Genomic DNA, 19,472 nt, shown 5'->3' with positions numbered 1-19,472 from the left:
GTGTACCCAAACTTTATTCTCCCCTAGCAATCATTAGTAGAAAATTAATCAAGGCTTCTTATTTCTGATAATATCACTTGTGGACTTAGTGTTCAGGGTTGTTGTTTTTTAAAGAATTAGGTGGAGGTAAAGAGATGCTAAAAGTTACAATATAAACAAAATATAAAGATTTGATGCATCAAAGATGTATTTAGGAAAGAGAATATTCTTATGATGACCATATTCTGGACTTTCGGACCTTATGTGATGCTTTCATCCAGAAACCTGATTTTTCAAAATTTTTATTCTAAGCATCAGTGAAAATAATTAAAGAATGTACCCAGATAGTGCGTACCAATGTGCAAATTACTGTGTGCGCATCTATAAACCTTTACTGAAATTTTTGCAAAATCAGTTTGACATCAGAGATATCTTCTAGTTCTTAGATTTACACATTGGCTCTTAACACTTTTGGCGGGAGAAACGTTTTGTTGATTTCAAGCTTTTATTTTGTGTAACATAGTTAGAACCAGGGATCTAGTAAAAGGAATTAACATATTTCTTAAAACAAGGTTATCTTTGAAAACATAGGAATTGCTAATAATCATCCAGAGAACATGATTTCTCTTTTGTTCTAACATTCAAAGCGAATCTAATAAATGTAAAAGACCCCTGTAAGATACAGGTTTAACTCATTCATTTTAACCACTGCAGATGAAAGAACATACTTCAGCTTCTGAAGCAAAGTCTCATATTTAATTATGTTAATAGGTCATGTTTTGATAATTTTCAAAACTTTGGCATTTACACATTCCAACCCTATACCATTATAAAATGCTGCAGGTGTGTGTGTGTGTGTATTTCAAGGTGCTTAAAGGTTTAGCCAAAAGAACAGTGTTTTAACTGATTTACAGTGTAATCTTGTACATGTGTAATCAAAAGCAATGCCTACTAAGTTCTGTCAAACTTCTTTCCAAGCAAGTGTGTGATTGTAGCCTTCAGTCAATTAAACCTATTGAAATATTAACTATCGTCAACTTTGAAGGGTATTTAGTGAAGACAAATGTCTTCTGGGCAAATAACACAGATAAATCCTTCTGTGGAGAAATAATCTGAAACACTACATGTAATTTTTATTTTATTTTCAGGGAATATACCAGGACAACGGGCTCTCCCTTTTTCTTTTCAAAATGTAGGTTTCTGTTCAGTTCACTCCTCTGAAATGGTGCTACATATGTAAAGCCTTGCATATGCCCTAATGGTTAACTTTATCATATTGTTCTTTACATAAAGCATATTAATTAAAGTGGGGACAGCTGATATATACAGTGGTACCTCGGGTTAAGAACTTAATTCGTTCTGGAGGTCCATTCTTAACCTGAAACTGTTCTTAACCTGAGGTGCCACTTTAGCTAATGGGGCCTCCCGCCGCGCCGCCGCGCAATTTCTGTTCTCATCCTGAAGCAAAGTTCTTAACTCGAGGTTCTATTTCTGGGTTAGCAGAGTCTGTAACCTGAAGCATCTGTAACCCGAGGTACCACTCTATTGTTAACTGCAGGACACTGCTGATCAAGCGACTTTGTAAAGAGCCTTGCAACTGGTGAACATCTTCAAATGTTTCAAATGCCTGTCCCTGGCTTGGGCAGGGACGGAGGCTTGGATGTGAGAATGACTGAGGTGCATGCAGTTCCACAGCCAGAGCTGTGTGTCCAAAATACTATATCATTGTTGTTGTTGTTACAGTAAAAAAAACAAACCCACACACCTCTGCTAACTGTAGCCTAAATGAAGACACTTGGAAGCAAAAGAGCATCCTAGCATTCTCCCCCCAGTGGTTCCTGCTTTTAGGCTTAATCCTGTAATTAAGGTTAGTTTTGTATTTTTAGTATTGTTATAAGTTGGGAGAGGGGCAAGGATCCCCTGAACTCTTAGGTGCCAGATCCTCCCCATAATTCCTGGATTTAGTAAAAGAGCATGAGGTGGGGAGTCTGTTTTATGCTCCAGAGAGGGTCAGACGTGATATTTGGAATCTGAGGCTGCAGCAATGGGGAAAAACAGGATCCTCTTGGGATGTGAATGCTCTGCACTCTCTCCATCTAGGAGCGGGTTGTGTATATGTGTAAATAAACCATATATCATAAACACCACAGGCTCTGCTGTGCCTCATTTTCCTAAAAGGGAATCTAGACCCTAGTAAGTGTGCCTGCAGCCTATGGACTGCAGCCCAGCTCATAGAGATTGGGGTGGCATGTTAACTATATTATCAATCCCTCTGATTTTTTGTTTCAGTACCAAAGGCTAGGATAACAAACATACAAACAAATCTTACGCACACTTTCCTGAGAGTAAGCACTGCTGAACATAATGGGCCATTTTTCACCCGAGTAAAAATCTGCACTATTACAAGGCTCCTTAAACTCCACAGTTTTTGTTGTTTAGTCGTTTAGTCGTGTCCGACTTGCTCCAATTATCATCATAGCAATTTTGATTTAGAACAGTCTTTGGAAGTCATTAATGTGCTGCTCAATGTGCTTTCAACAACACTGAACAAATACGTTAAAAATGATTAAGAGGGTGTGTCTAAGATCCTACGGGTTAGTAGTTATCACCTGGTGACTGTTCAATGTCCTAGTCAGGTTGCATGGCGAGAGAGGGAGCACCATTTTATGGTTTGCCTCAGGTCACAAAAAATATTGGGCTGGCTATGATTGGAAATGTATCCTAGAGTGGAGGAAGGTTTGGTGTTCCAGATATTGTCGCTTTATCTGTGGCCATTGGCCATAGTTGCTGGGGCTGATGGGAGTTGTCCCTTTATCTCTGGCCATTGGCCATAGTGGAGGGCCACAGTTGTGCAACCCCTATCCTAGATCAAGAAGCCATGGCTCCTTTCCCCAAACAAAAATAAATAAATCAATAAATGCAAGTGGATAGTTTAAGCAGGCTTTTTGAGAAAGAAAAAAAGTTTTTTCTGCAACATGCAGTTTTAACCACCACTTTTTTGGAGCCACGGTTGCAAAGGAAATGATCAAATTTAAATCCAAAGAAGAAGAAAAGCACAGTACATTGAAGTGAGAATTTAGTTATTTTCAGGGCTTTTTTTCAATCAGAGCTCACCAGTGCTCAGCTCCCGTCCCTCTTGGGCGGGTACAATTGCCATTCTAAGAGAGCGAGGGAGAAGTTCATGGTGAGTTCCAGCACCTCTTTTTCTAGAAAAATGGCACTTGTTATTATCATCTGCTTCACAGGGGGAAGATGATCCAGCTAATAAATTTCACTGTATCTAAAATGATATTTTTTAAAAATGATGTGGTTAACATGAGATTCATTTGGGCAGCTGGACAGTGTTATGAGCAAAGTAATAAACATAATCCTATTTCCATGTGCTGATTTTTAAAGCTCATGATTTTGCCTTTTTTATTAAAAAAATGTTTGAAGTGGCAGAGATAAGTTTACAAAGGATTGAGCTTATCCCCCTTACATTTAAAAACAGTAAAAATGCCATGAACACAACACACGTCTTAATTCCAGATACAAATGGGTCATAATCTTTTCACTGTCTCTTGGCCTGGGGTTGCCTCATCTCTTCTGGCATGTTCCCCTAGAGAATGGCTGTGCCTTCAAGGTTGCTTTTCTTGGTCTAATTTGGAATAGCTGTTATTTTATTTGTAAGCTACCTTGAGTCCCGGTCACAGAAAAAGGTGGGGTATAAATAGAATTATTATTATTATTATTATTATTATTATTATTATTATTACACAACACAAAAAAATCATTTAGGTATCTCTTATTTGTTTTGAGCCATCAATTTCCATGTGGCACCTTGAGATTTATTATTGGTCTCCCAGTTTTCTTTATGCTGCCCCCCTCCCACATGCAGTGAAGGTGATGCAGATTTGATCACAACAGCTGCGTGGTGTCAGCAATTTTGTGTTCAAAATAGGCCTCCTCAGGATGCTTTTCTGTTCACAACGGGGAAGCATATAGTTCTATAAACATTTGCCTTATGCAAAGGAAAGCAGCTTGGAGAATATCAGCATGGCCCTTGTGGAAAAATAAAGCCCCCTCCTTTGTGTGCCTTTATTCCGCTGCTTGCAATGATTGTGACAGATCCAAATCTTGGGTGGTAATCAACTAAACTTTACTCAGAGCACACCCATTGAAATTAATGAATATGGTTAAGTTAGGTCCATTAATTTCAATGGCTCTACTCTGATTAATAATTAGTTGAACATCACTAACATTCAAGTTAGTATTTCAGGATGTCCAGGGTTAATCACAAATTAGTATTTCCTGGCTATTGAGACTGGATTGGAAGGACAATGGGAGAAGGAAGATGTCTCTTCAAAATAACCTGCTTATTTAGCATTGATCTTGATTTGATGGCACAAAGTTTGCAGGATGGTTATGCTATGTTGGCTATTTATTGAGTATTCATTCTGATTTATTTCCAGTGAAGTTATACAACATCTTACTGAGCAATTGTTACCGCAAGCTTTTCGGTGTATTTTCCCCATTGCTTTACATACTGCAGAAAACATTCCCGATTTTTTGTGGGGGAGGGGGACAGGTTTGTTGCACAAAATTGTGCAACCTGAATTTGCCAGTTTGCAACTGAACCCCACTCACAAAATAGAGACAAATCTGGAAGCAATATGAATATCCACAAGAAATATTTTTTACCAAACAGAGACTGCTTGCATAAGAATTAAAATGGCATTGGTTCCACACACTGCGAGTGATGCCCATTCATGGAAAAGAAGCACTCTGAGTTGTTCTGCTTACAATTCCGGGAAATAAGACCAGTCTTGTGCAAAATACAGCCAGTGACCTCCATGTGGCCTCACACTGGGGGAGTCCCAAAACACTTATGCCGAATTTGAAGTGCTTTTCAGTTATCATTATTTTTAAAGCAAAACAGTCTTTCTCTAGAGAAAAAAGACAAAATGTACATCTGGTTTCTAGGAAAAGAAATGAAAGGGGCCTTCATTTCTTAGTCACAAATACATTGCAGCCCATTTTCTTCCTAACTCCTAAACCTCCATAGTTAAATACATACACAAGGGTAGTTGTTTTCAATCTTCCTGAGAAAGACAGACATTTTTCTATGACAAAATAATTAAATCCAGTCAGGTAGCCTCAGCAGGGAAGATGCACAATGTCCACCTTTCTAGTGGCAGTGCCCAGATTCTGGAACTTTCTTTCTAGAAATGTTCATTTAACTCCCCCAGCCCATCCTGCCAGTAGTCTTATGCGGTCCTGATACTGCTTCCTCCATTGCTGATACTTACATTACAAATACACACACATTAATGGCATTTGCGCAATTACTGTCCCCTCAGCTGTCTATGTATTTTGGATTGCAGCTTAAGAACAATGTTTTCGGAAATTACATTAACCAAGAATATAACAAAAAAGTAATGCATTTTCAATAGTTTACAAGAAATAAAATAGTTAACCCCCCACTTCATTTCTGGATTGATCAAATATCTCCTAACACACACTGCAAAATTCTGAACTAAAGATGGCCATGACTAAGGACAGAAAATAAACATATCAGTGTGAGAAACTCAGATTGGATTGATACCAGTTCCTGAGAACTGTTCATTGGGCAGTTGATAAATCTAAAATATAAATCTTTAATTTAATAAATCTAAAAGATAAATCTTTAATTATCCCCATCACATAATTAAAGTTCTTAAGGTTCCCCATGGGAGAAACCAGTGAAAATCACTGGTGGGTCACTGACAGTCAGAGTAGACAATATTGGGTTAGGTGGACTAATGGGCTGAATCTGTATCAGGCAGTTGCACATGTCCAGTGCACACATCCCAGTGGGGACTGGTATGGCAGAAGACAGGAAGACCAACAGTGGAGACAGAGCCAAGGATAATTTGCCTCCATTCTCCTCCTTGCTGAGTTCAACAAAGGCATCACTGAGTGAGACTAAGGAGGAGGCTGACAGTCAGTGCCACAACACTTGGACTGTTTGTAAGTTAGGAGGCAGACAGGTGGGGACTGAGTGAAGGCAGAATCATCTTGGTGGGGCAGTGCCCAACTTGCCCTAATGGACCAGTATATACTATTATTCTCCCATACTGCATGTGGAGAGAAGGGGACTGACATAGAGAGAGAATGGCTTGTTAAATGCCACCTAATGAGTTTATGGTAGAGTTGAGATGTGAGCTAGAAACTTCCAAATTCATAGTTCACTTCCTTAGCCACTATATTACACCTGTGCTCATAAGAAGTTTCAGACAACCACAACCCTGCTTTTTCTTTATTTCAGACTGTATATGTGCCTTCATATGTCTCTTTGTATAAGCTGCAGGCCATACATATCAAATAAATTAATAATCAAAGTTACATATAAATTAATGCCAATAACAAAAATGTCTACCTTTCAGTTTCTTAGCATTCTTCCTCACTGAATAGGTTGCGGAATAGAACTTATTCTTGGAGTTAAAATATAACCACTTGTAGAGCGAGACAGTAAGGATCCTTTAGTTATATACTTGTGGGTTTCTTAAAATGTATATATTTTATTTCTGCACAGCCTTTCCCATGTCTTGAGATGGCTCACAACAGTATTGCATGCTGAGATAAGAAAGGTCTTGTCTTGACAGATTCAAGAAACAAAGAAAAGGAATCATTGAAACCATATTTTGCAAGAATCATTTGCTTTCTATAGAAGCAGAAAAGGCTCTTGTGGTATGTGCTGATCCAGGATGAAGTTCCAAAACTCTTGCACAATGTCTACAGATGTTTGTACTATGGGTAGAGTCTTTCTTTCTTTCTTTTTCAACAGAAATAATTTTGGATTTAATTTTTTTAGTGACATTTTGAGAAGATTTTGAGGCGAAAACACTGGGAAAATATCAAAGTTATTTATGTTTGAAGGAGTTACGGCAAAGCTATTGCGCAGTGTAGCACAAAAACTTTGACCAGGCTTGTGGTAAAACAAAATGATTTTGTCCTTTTCCTCAAAGCAGCTAGCTGCCCACTCTTCCTGAAGCCCCAGCTGTATTTCCTCTCCATTTCTTTTTATCTATATGATGAAGAGGGATAGGAATTTGGTGATGGCTCTGTGCAAATATATCAATGTATGATACTTGCAAGAACTGAGTACACCTATCCAACAGATGGTCTGTGCTGTCTGCTTTGATAGTACCAACCACCTACTGGGTGGGTGTGTTCTGACTGCCCTCAGCCCAAACAGATTATCAGAATTAGCATGCCTGCTAGCAGAACTGATCACTGTGAGCACTATGCAGGCAGCCCCATTCCAGCAACTGTGCAGGCTTCACAATGGGGATTATGTGTACCTCACCCTACTCTATATGTGAACTAAGTAACAAGGATCTTCATCAACCATAGGCATGGGCTTGGGCAGGTCCAACTATATCCTATTTAAATGCTCTTATGAAAGTCTTTTAACTTTTAAAAGCAAATTTTATTACATCTTAATGGGTGGGTTTTTTCCCCAAAAGAAAGAAGCCCAAAGTCTGCTAAACTAGGGCAGAACTTGTTTATAGCTCTTTGGTTGCCAACTACAGAAAAGATTCCATGTGCGGGTTGCACTTGCTAGATCAAGGCATGTTTATGTGTCTCTAACGAAACAAATGTGGTAGAGTGGGCCGTTCAAATAAGTGAGCTTTGTTCATCTCGTGAATAACTGATTTTATGCTTTTGTTATGCAGAATGAAGTCTTCAATATAAAAGCCATTTTAGAAGCCTGGACTCTGGCGTACTGTTGGATATAGTTATTTAGTTGAGAACTTGTTAAAATAGCCTGGCAGCTTATGCAATGAGTCTGTCAGCCACATGCTTGGATGTGCAAATCAATCTGTAACTGTCTCATGGTGGGGCAAATCCGTATTAGCTACTGAGCTTGGGTTGCCATCTTTGGTCAGGCAAAATACAGGACAGATGGGACAAAATAAAGGACAGGTTGGGGGAATTGTGGGGCACATTCTCTCTCATGGCACCAAATCCGCCCTCCCCCCTTTGAGGAGGTGAGGTTCTCCTCATTCAGCCTCCCGCCACCCTGGCCCTGCTCTTTCCCTTGACTCCTGTAGATGGGCAGGGGCCATGGGTAGAAGGCCAGCTCCCACAGTGACTTGAGCTACAGCTCCATCCTCTCACCCCAGCTGGCATCAGAGAAGACTCAAGGGCAGTGGAGGAGGAGAGGTCAGGTCGGGGTGGTAGAGGGGCAGTGGCTGAGGAGGAGGAGCAGCGAGAGGGAAGGAAGGAGGGGAAGAGGGAGAGAGAGGAGGTTGCTCCTTCCCTCTACTGTCACTTGTGCCAGGCCAGACACCCCTTCAGCCATACCAACAGCGACACAACTGCCATTTTGGGCCAGCTAAGCTCAAACATGGGGGGGGGCATCCTGTTTAAAGTCCAAACAGGACAGGGGACACTTTTGTCTCAAAACAGTGAGATCCCAATTTTCTAGGGATGGATGGCAACCCTATGCATGATGGAATGCAAACCTGTTCTCTTGCTTGACTCCTAGGATGCATAAGCACAGGCTCTTTTGTGCCAAGTGCTGAAACAACCTACCGTTTTTTTGGCTCTATAAGACGCACCAGACCAGAAGACACACCTAGTTTTTGGAGGAGGAAAACAAGAAAAAAAATATTCTGCATCTCAGAAGCCAGAACAGCAAGAGGGATCGCTGCGCAGTGAAAGCAGCAATCCCTCTTGCTGTTCTGGCTTCTGGGACAGCTGCACAGCCTGCATTCACTCCATAAGACGCACACACGTTTCCCCTTACTTTTTAGGAGGGAAAAAGTGAGTCTTATAGAGCAAAAAATACGGTACCTAAATATAAGTGAGTTTACAAAAAAAAAAGATCCCAAGCAAAAACTCCCATCAATTAATCTTTATAAAAAGGTATGAGATCCTGCATTTTTGTAAAGTACCCAGAAACAGTGAGTGTGGCATACAACAACACACATACCACACACTCTGAACAAATGGATATACTCTGTGCTAGTAGGAAACACGCTCCCCTCAGACAGCTCCAGACCTAGGATGATTGGGAGTGGCCATCACAGCCACTACAAGCACATAATGCTAGACTAGATGGAATTTTCCCCTGAACCAACCAAGCTCTCCTTATGTTCTTAGATCATGATCTACCGGTAGTTCTCTAGGTAAGCTGCATAGATCAGCAAGGATTCTGACTCTCTGTTGTTTAATAATAGCAACAAAAAGCCTTTCTCCACATTCCAATTAGGCTTCTGAGATGAATAAAGCTTGTAGGGTGGAATCAGGAATTAATTTTTGTGTGATAGGACTATGAGCTAAGTGCTGGTACTGCATATCAATTCAGAGTTACCCTATTCCTTAATACTAACAGTATGTTGCTTTCGTCCCTGCCACCAATTTTAATTTGGCTACAGTTAATAGATCTTGAGGTTCTAGTAAAAAACAAAAAAACAAGTAGCTCCCACAAGCTTGGAGTGTGCCCACCTGATCAGTACTGTATTGTAACTTGATTTGTGTAATTTGCAGCAACACCAAATATCAGATAAATGTTAGATTGAAACATCATGAGAAAAATTTCCTTTGAACCCAAGCGGACCTTCTGCTGCTATATTACCCACAACCTATCTGGTTCACACATTCCCACATTATGCCATTCCACTGTGGCCCTTGCCTTTGGCTTGCTCCATTGCATTAACTGCCAGCCTTCAAGTCTTGTGTTTTAGCCTTATTTCTTAATTATTTAAACTGGTTGTGACTATTTTATATGCCAAAAACTGTGTGGCTTTGTGCAGGTTGTGAGAAATGCATGACTCGTTCACAGCTCAGTGAAGTTTATAAACCTGCCAAATTGGTGAGAAGGATGCAGTTAGTTAAGTTATTGTCCCTGTATTCGTTTTCCCTCTTTTTTTCTTCTTCTTTCGGTATTGGCACTGAACGCAAGAGAACCTACGAGAGAGCAGATGAAGCAAGAGGGTTCTGAATAATATCCTCTCTGGACTAATGCCCACTGCAGCCCACTGCAAAAGCCACACTGTCAGTAGTTAGACCTGTTTAAATTATCTGGAAGAGGCATGGGTTGTGATGGGGAGGGCCCATATGGCTGACTTTTCTAAGTTCTCGAAATATGGCTCAAGAAACAGTGAACAAGACAATGGGACAGTTTGAGCATGAGAATCTTTGCTTCATAAACAAGGGCAGCATGATGTAGTTCACTCATAGCACTAAGCAAAATCACAGTTTAGTATAAATGAGCAAGCATGTGAGCTCCCAAAACGGAGATTATGGCTACATTGTTCTATCTGGCCTGTTGCTGCTGTTGTGCGTCAAGCCATGGTTTGGCTTAGTATGTTGCCCAAACCCTTGCTTTTGGCTTGTCTTGCTCCAGACAAACAACAATCTTTAACCACAATTTGTCTGGAGAAGACAAACCATGGGTCTGGGTTTAGAGCAAAGTTTGCCTTAGCATTACGTGTAATCTGAACTGCTAAGTACCAGTTCCGTCCCTATGCTTCTCCCTCCCCTCTCTCCTTCTTTGGTATGTCCAAGTGGTTTCAGGTGAACTGACATTAAAGCTGCAGTTGTTTACCCGCTTGCCTGAGAGTAGGGATGGGGCAAAAATTCAGCTCACATTTATAGCCAAACCTATGAAATTTACACTTTCCGAAACAATAAGCAAAACAGAACACAGCCATCTTTCAAAATGCAAATGCAAATTTGGCAGTGCAGTTCTCCAGCCAATGTATATGTACAAAAATGCTCATACAGTATTCAGGTAAAGTGTGCATATAAATGCATACATTAATGAAAATAGCATACAAAAGCACAATTGCAAAAATGTATATTAGGCAAAAAGTATATATAAACACGTGTATATTATGAGAAAATTGTAGTGAAATGTTGGTGAACTTTCATGAGGACCTGAAAAAACAAAACGTGGATGTAGAAATATGAAGAAACAAAGCTAAGCTTTGAAAATGAGAAACAGAGAAACCAAAAACTGAGATATTCACCCATACCTTCCTGGGAATCAGGTTATAAGCTTGCACTGTAAAGTACCATTTCCCATTTCAATCCAAAGAGCTACTTTGAAATTGGTAATTCTAATTACAATTTTTCACTCCCCCACATACATTTTGAACAGCAGATTTTCCATGACATATTAAAAGCTAATTTTGAAATATCCATTGCTTTCATCATGATCCATTTTCCTTATGGCACTGGAGGCTGCTTTTCAACAAACACATGCTCAATACTTTGTGGGGCATACAGACCTAGTTCCATGGTTCGGTGGATGCTAATCAGTAACTTTTATTTCTACCACTTAGCATTATAAAATTTGGATTTACATATTACTCTATCAGGAAAAAAAGTTCAAAATAAAAATGGAGGGGGAAGAGCAGGAGGGAAAGAGATGTTTCTGAACAAGGTCATGCATACTTGAATCTAAAAGTGAGAGCTGGTTCTACACCCATGTTAAGGCTGAAAACATCGCTGTATTGAGGCATGTGTGACTGTTGGCCATATTCAGATGTGATACAAATGGCAGAATCACATCATGCATTTAAAGTGCATTCAATGTGCATTTAGACCACATGACTTCTCTCAAAGAATCCTGGAAATTATAGTTCACCTCTTAAGACCTACAGTTCCCAGCACCCTTAACAAACTACAGTGGTTCCAGCACTCCTGATCTGCTCTAATCTTTATCCAGAGGGAAAACAGATAACAGTATGGCTTAGAATTACTGTACTTCTGACTCAGCGCTCATTGTTTGTTGCTCCCAAGCAAACCACAAACCAAGAGCGAACATTCATTTCAGATCACGGTTTCTCACCCCTGATTTGGATGTCATGCAAAGTCTTCTGCTCCATGGTCTGCTTCCCCTCTGGAGGAAGGGAGGAGCAAAGTTGGGGAGCCTGAGTTGGGTGCACCGGTACCTTGTACCCAAATAAGCCTATTAGTTTACATTTCTAGACTTTCTTTCAACATCCCCCAAGAAATCACAAAAACGCAAGCATGATTTTGCAGTCTGCAAATCGGACTATGGCAGTACAGCAGTATTTTCAGTTCAGCACAAAAAATATATATACGTTGCATGGAGTGGTGTAAACCAACGCAGAATCAATTAAGAGCACACTTGTGAAATTGACTAGGGGAGACTGGGACGTATAAAAGTCCAGCCTTGATACACACAATTTTAAACTGCTTCTCCTATAACTCATACCTGCTCTTTGTCAATACTGGGACTATTAATTTCTTTCTATGCATTTTTAAAGTATTTAAAAATAACTAAGATGTCGCTTGCTTTTTCAATTTCAAATCATTGCCAGGTTTCTTCTTTGCCTCAGACTTAAGGAAAGGCTAGAACTATATTAGGGCTGTGAGTGAGTGTCCAACCCTTTTGCATTCATCAAAGCCAGCGAAGCCTGTGCCTAGTCAACAGATAAAACTGGACTTTACGGAAGGATTTGATATTTTACCAAAGAACTATTCCAAATGCTTTTCTAGCAATTATTTGTGTCTGGCTTGCATCTGGGGATGTTCTCATTGCACTCAGTGGAATTTTTCTATGATTAAAATTACACAGGATTAAGTTCAAGTACACTCTTTTCCTGTTTGCAAATGATTTGAAGAGTCATGCGGAGCGGAAAAAAACACCTGACCACATGCAGTAAATTAAAGTGGGAGGGGGGGAGCCCATCCAGGTACTCTGATTAATTTGGCTGCAACTCGGTGTGGCTCTATGTAAAAAGGCTAGAAGAGGAAAAGGTTTGCAGCAATCCTAGGGGAGGAGGGTGACAGCAAAAACTCCAGGAGCATCGCTCGTATTCTCTTCAGACCAAGAGGACGACAAGAAAGAAAAGCTGCTCTGATTTGCACTAGTGAGTACTGAACGCAGTAGCCACTTGCTACTTTCATAGGAAAATAATAATAATCCCTTTTCTGATAAATTCTGCTTTCTAACATATTTTTACGGAGAAAATTTTACATTTTAGACTCTCCATTTCCCACTTCCAGCCAGACCCCAAAGGATGGCTTGGTGGGATGAAAAAGTGAATCCAAGAGTTACCGGTACTCAGATCTTCCTAATATTCAAATATTGTGCTGTATTTGCTCTCCTTTTTAACATTTAAAACAAAACTTTATCATCACTTGTTACACTGAGCTCATATGTTTGTTTCATTAATCTTATCAATTTTACTTCTTCTTCTAACTTTGGTTCAATAAATTCTTTTTGATTTTGTTTCCTTCACTTTTTTATACTAAAAAATGTATTCTGGTCAAGTACATTCGATATCTGCATTTTAAGGAATGGTGTATGAAGTTTAAAGTGGGGCAGCATTTATTTAGTATTCTTTCATTATTTTCTGAAGGTTTTGGAATCACTCCGTGGAGACAATAGTAACCGTTTTTCATTTCTTACGCATTGTTCTTTTGGTCTTATATTCACTACTGAAAATAAAATAAGGATATGTTTATTTTTAATTTATAACAAGTTGCCTGATAAAACAAAAAAACAAGTTGCCTGATCAGAGGTGTTTTCTTGTGTAAGTAAGTGGTGACTAAATGGCGGTAGAATGATTATAAACTTCTTCCGTATAACTGCAAAGTAATTTATTGCATATTAGTATTCTGAATGTTGGTTTCCTGTTTTAACAATATTCAATATTATTTCCCCCTTTTAATTACATATTTTCAATTTTATCATTATTCCAAAATGAAGTAACATTTTGTATCACAAGATATATATCTTTTGTACTTTTTGTTGGCTTGGTTGTTTTCGGGAGAGGAATTCTTATCATTTTTAAAGCGTCTGAAAGATTCTGTAGGATCTCCTTTTGCTTCCAAAGACTATGGTGACTTCTGGTTTGTAATTTAGAATAATAAAATCATACTGGCAATTGTTCTCTTAAACATCTATAAATTTTCCTCAGTTTTAAGTCCTTTCTTTTCCCTTCTCAGGGGTGTTGTTGCTTTTGCAGGAAGGAGAAAATAAAAGTTTCTAGTACGCAGGGAAAATGCAAAATAGTCTGCACAAGATCAAATTCTGTTTCCTTGATCAACACTTAAATACTGGAATTTTGCCCACAGAAACAGACACTATTTGTCCTTGTCTATAACTTAGTTAGTTCTATAATTTAGATATAAATAACCATTATATGTAGAAAAAATAAAGAAAAACTGTAAAAGCAGGCAAACTGATGGACTTTTGAAAGAGAAATGGGTTATTTTTATAACCGTGTGACTGACAGATATGTGGACACAAGTTATGTTTTGTGATGAACAATGTAACTTTGTCTTTTGCGACACAAATTTGCTTTTGTGGAGATCCTGTTTAATTCAACACATTTTTTAATAATAATAATAATAATAATAATAATAATAATAATACTTTCAGGTAATTTCAGATATTAAATCCACTTGAATAAAATGAACTTACTAATGTAAATGAAATTAACTTAATTATATTATATGACTAGCCATTTTGAATTCATGGTTCTCTGTGTCTGGAAAATTCTCCATAGCCCTCATCATGATAATACTGTTACCGCCTATTACTGTTGCAGTGAATGGGTCACTCTATTCTTGTATACATTTGGGCTTTGGATAGAAATGTCACAAACTTAATGGTGGATTTCAGATATAATGCTAACAAGCAGAAATGAGCAAAGGGCTCACATGTTCTCCTCTCCATCTCTGGCACAGCCACGAGGAGATAGGAAGCATTCACTGCTTGTTTTCAACTAACCATTGTGTATTGTTAGATGCACCGGACAGGGGATCTTTAGTTACTTTCAATTATGGTTTGTTGAAAATCAAACCATGATTTGTAATCCCGTGTTGTTAAAACAAATCACAGTTTAAAGGGACCAGGCTTTTCCCAGTTCACACATAATGATAAAGCGAATTGGAGTTTATCTCCAGTTAGGGAGGGGGAAGGGGAGGCTTGATTCTGCTTCTTCGCTACACGATGTTACATCTAGGGTTGCCATATTTCAAAAATTAAAATTCCCGACAGCTTTTTTGGTGGAACAAACCCAAATTGTTGAGCTTTTCTGGGGAAACCTGTCAGATTTTCTTGGTCTTCTGTGCATTTTTTGTGGTGGTCTTCGTTTCAATCTCTGATTACAGTGGTGCCCCGCAAGACGAATGCCTCGCAAGACGGAAAACCCGCTGGACGAAAGGGTTTTCCGTTTTCAATGCGCTTCGCAGGACGAATTTCCCTATGGGCTTGCTTCGCAAGACGAAAATGTCTTGCGAGTCTTGAGATTTTTTTTTGCTTTCCCCCCCTTTTTCTAAGCCGCTAAGCCTTTAATAGCCTTTTAGCAGCTAAGCCGCTAAGCCTTTAATAGCCGCTAAACCGCTAATAGCGCTAATCCGCTAATCCGCTAATAGGGTTGCTTCGCAAGACGAAAAAACCACTAGACGAAGATACTCGCGGAACGGATTAATTTCGTCTTGCGAGGCACCACTGTATTTAATCTATGTTTTAAATGTTGTACATTGTATATTTTCCATTTTCTACTAGTCACTTTGAGGCCCCCAGACGAAGTGAAAAGTGAGGTAGAAATATTAAATAAATAAATAAATAAATAAATAAATAAATACTGACTTCTTCACTCAGGGGCTTCTGGAGCTTTTTCTGGGATTGTCTGGATCCATTTCAAACAGGGTTTCCGTTACAGTTTCCCTTACAATACTCAACAAAAAGCAGTCTTGACTGTGGTTCTAGGTGCCCTCTCATGCATGCAGAGCCCAACAGGCCTGGATAGCAGCACTCTGCATGATTGTGTGCTCTAGTAAATCTCACACAATTCTCTGCAACATAAAGGAGATCCTCTATAGACATGTTGATGGAAAGTATTCTCAGGCAGAATCTTTGAAATGCACTGATCTAACTGAGAATCAGTATTTGTGATGACCCCACTTTACCCAACACTGTTGAACATGCCAAATAGATTGTATGCAAATGGAAACAAACAAGAGCTTTTAAGTTCACTTCCCCATTCCCTTTGCTTATATGCCTGTAGTAGCAACCTATTGTTTTCCACAGTAAGATTTTTATGAGCAGTGACACTGAATTTTTTCCAGTTAAATTGTACCACATGATGGTTTCACAATTAGGGAAGTTCCACATAGGAACCATAAAAGTTCATTTAAGATGCTCCCTATAATGGCTATGAAGCCAGCAGCAGGGTCACGGACTTTCTTAAGATCTACTGAGAGCCAGTGTGGTGTAGTGGTTACGAGCGGTAGTCTCGTAATCTGGGGAACTGGGTTCGCGTCTCCGCTCCTCCACCTGCAGCTGCTGGGTGACCTTGGGCTAGTCAACTTCTTTGAAGTCTCTCAGCCCCACTCACCTCACAGAGTGTTGTTGTGGGGGAGGAAGGAAAAGGAGTATGTTAGCCGCTTTGAGACTCCTTTGGGTAGTGATAAAGCAGGATATCAAATCCAAACTCTTCTCTTCTTCTACTACAAAAGAAATTTATGCAAGCCAATGCTTAAAAACTCCAAGATAAATATGCAAAACACCCTACAGTTGTTCCATTTTATATGTGTATACTGTTGTATATGTGTATACTGTTGTTCTGTAAGTCACTCTGAGTTGAGTAAAAAAAGAGTAACTAATAAATTTAATTAATTAATTAATTAATAATATGTATCTTGCATTCCTATTTATTTATATTGTTAGCTGCACCACAATTTCCAAATGATGAAAGATTTCAGGGCTGTCAGCATATATCTTGGGCTTGATTTCCTTTGAATGAAGGTTACTGGAGACAGTGGTGTCTTTGTGATATATAGTTTTATTTACACACCTATATGCAAGCTGAGCATTAGATGGAAGAGTTCACAGCATTAACACTTCAACAGATCTTGCTTCCCTATAAGATTTCTAGGGAGGCCCCCAAACCCATAGCTTTGGACTCAGCATGAACAGCAAGGCAGGCAGGTCTCCATGTCTTTTCCCAGCCCAGTTCCAGATGAGACTGGTCCAGATCTATTGGTCTCTTAACACCAGTGACATCATCTCATGCTGCCTTTGGTTGATATACCGTATTTTTCGCCCTATAGGACACACCGTCCCATAAGGCGCACCTAGTTTTTTGGGGGGGAAATAAAGGGAAAAAAAATATTTCCCCCCCAGGCACAGGGCTGGGGCGGGGGAGGCCCGAGCTTCCCCCGACCCCAGCCCCCAAACAGGCATCTCTCTGCAAGCCGTGGGAGCCCAGTGCTGGCTCCCGCTGCTTGTGGAGAGGTCCGCGAAGCCTGGACACGCTGATCTCAGCGCGCGCAGGCTTCGGCATGCAGGCAACTCTCCGCAAGCAGCGGGAGCGCTCCCGCTGCTTGCGGAGAGGTCCGCGAAGCCTGGAGAGTGAGAGGGGTCGGTGCGCACCGACCCCTCTCGCTCTCCAGGCTTCAGCGAAAGCCTGCATTCGCCCCATAGGACGCACACACATTTCCCCTTCATTTTTGGAGGGGAAAAAGTGCGTCCTATAGGGCGAAAAATACGGTAGCCTCTTTATATGTGGTAACTTCCCTCAACTGGACTTTGACAGAGGTTAGAATTGCTCTGCCCCTCTGATAAGCATACACTAGGCTAAAGCAGTTGCATTATTTTTACGATTATAGTGGTACCTTGGTTCTCAAATGCCTTGGTACTCAAACACATTGGTTCTCAAACACCGAAGACCCGGAAATAAGTGTTTTTCAGAAGCCGAATGTCTGGTGCAGCTGTTGGCTATTGTATCCGGAGTGCCTGCACCAATCAGAAGCTGTGCCTTAGTTTTTGAACTTCTGGAACAGATTAAGTTTGGCGCTTTTGTTTTTGCTATTTATTTTGCATTTTTGTTTTTGAGGCTTTTTCGGTTAATTTGTTTTTGTGACTGTGTGGAACCCAGTTCAGCTACTGATTGTGTGACTGTGGAAATGGATAAGCCTCACATCCAAACAATGACTATCATCAGTGCAGGTAAGAAAAAATAATAATTTTAATTTTTATCATCTACAATACTGTCTTATTTATTTTATCGTACATTATGTTTATTATTGCTTTCATTTTATGGATCTATGGTCTTGTTAGTAAAATTAATATTAAATTGCTGTTTTAGGGGTTGTTTTTAAAAGTATGGAATGGGTTAATCCGTTTTGCATTACTTTCTATGGGAAAGCGCGCCTTCGTTTTGGAACGCTTTGGTTTTGGAACGCACTTCTGGAACAGATTAAGTTTGAGAACCAAGGTACCACTGTACAATGAATTCAAATAATATCTACATATATTCACTCTAGGTCTCTGTTAGACATCCATAGCTTAGGCAATAATCCACATATGATACCGAATAAATCTATTAATGAAGATAAAGAAAATAAAACCAAAGCAAGCTGACACTACTGGGGCTGTATTATCCACCACATCCAAAAGCATAAAGACCTGTGTGTGCCTTGAGCAAAGCCAAAAGAGCAGAAGCCCAGGCAGGAAGCAAATAACAATCAGCCCTTGAAAGAAGTATCCTGAAAGAACTGCTTGGGAATCCAACCTCACCTTCCTTGGGCTACCAGTACTTAAGATCTGGCTGCCCTGAGGGAAAGCAGAAGCTAGGGAGCAAGTGTCATCAGCTCCTGAAATCAGCCTGAGAATATTTTGCATCATTCATTGTGTTAGTAATTTAAATTATAAACTGCCTTGGAAGTAAGAGTATATAAACATGATAAATAATCCACAGAGAATGAAGGAAGAAATCTATCTTGCTACTAACAATTTAGATAGACTGTTACTGTGTGATTTAGACAACTATGCGTTGCATTCAAGCCGCTGAAATCTTCCCACTTGTCCTCCCCCCCCCCGATTAATATATGTGTGGTAATGGCATAAGACGTGGGACGCGGGTGGCGCTGTGGGTTAAACCACAGAGCCTAGGACTTGCCGATCAGAAGGTCGACGGTTCGAATCCCTGCGACGGGGTGAGCTCCCGTTGCTCAGTCCCCGCTCCTGCCAACCTAGCAGTTTGAAAGCACATCAAAGTGCAAGTAGATAAACAGGTACCGCTCCGGCGGGAAGGTAAATGACGTTTCCGTGTGCTGCTCTGGTTTGCCAGAAGCGGCTTAGTCATGCTGGCCACATGACCCGGAAGCTGTACACCGGCTCCCTCGGCCAATAAAGCGAGATGAGCGCCGCTACCCCAGAGTTGGCCACGACTGGACCTAATGGTCAGGGGTCCCTTTACCTTTTAATGGCATAAGATCATAGAATCATAGAATCATAGAGTTGGAAGAGACCACAAGGGCCATCGAGTCCAACCCCCTGCCAAGCAGGAAACACCATCAGAGCACTCCTGACATATGGTTGTCAAGCCTCTGCTTAAAGACCTCCAAAGAAGGAGACTCCACCACATTCCTTGGCAGCAAATTCCACTGTCGAACAGCTCTTACTGTCAGGAAGTTCTTCCTAATGTTTAGGTGGAATCTTCTTTCTTGTAGTTTGGATCCATTGCTCCGTGTCC

At 40.2% G+C, this 19,472-nt stretch overlaps 1 protein-coding gene and 1 long non-coding RNA gene across 9 annotated transcripts in view; one reads left to right on the top strand and one right to left on the bottom strand.

Moving 5' to 3' along the window:
• Window positions 1-19,472, top strand: part of ASIP (agouti signaling protein) — an 85,784-nt gene that overhangs the window by 46,415 nt on the left and 19,897 nt on the right. The window contains exons 1-2 of one of the 7 annotated variants that reach the window (XM_081009626.1): window positions 12,400-12,851; window positions 18,445-18,629. The exons of 3 other annotated variants lie outside the window; for them this stretch is intronic. The gene's annotated coding sequence lies outside the window, so the exon portion shown is untranslated. Of the gene's footprint in view, window positions 1-12,399; window positions 12,852-17,516; window positions 17,945-18,444; window positions 18,630-19,472 lie in introns of those variants that run through there. 3 more of the 7 variants (XM_081009628.1, XM_081009622.1, XM_081009627.1) reach the window with 3 other exon arrangements.
• Window positions 1-19,472, bottom strand: part of LOC308479177 — a 59,136-nt gene that overhangs the window by 22,353 nt on the left and 17,311 nt on the right. The gene's annotated exons all lie outside the window — the stretch shown is intronic.

The sequence above is a fragment of the Podarcis pityusensis genome (assembly GCF_964106645.2).
Source record: "Podarcis pityusensis genome assembly, chromosome: 6".
Lineage (NCBI taxonomy): Eukaryota > Metazoa > Chordata > Lepidosauria > Squamata > Lacertidae > Podarcis > Podarcis pityusensis.
This window is presented reverse-complemented; position numbering and strand designations above follow the sequence as displayed.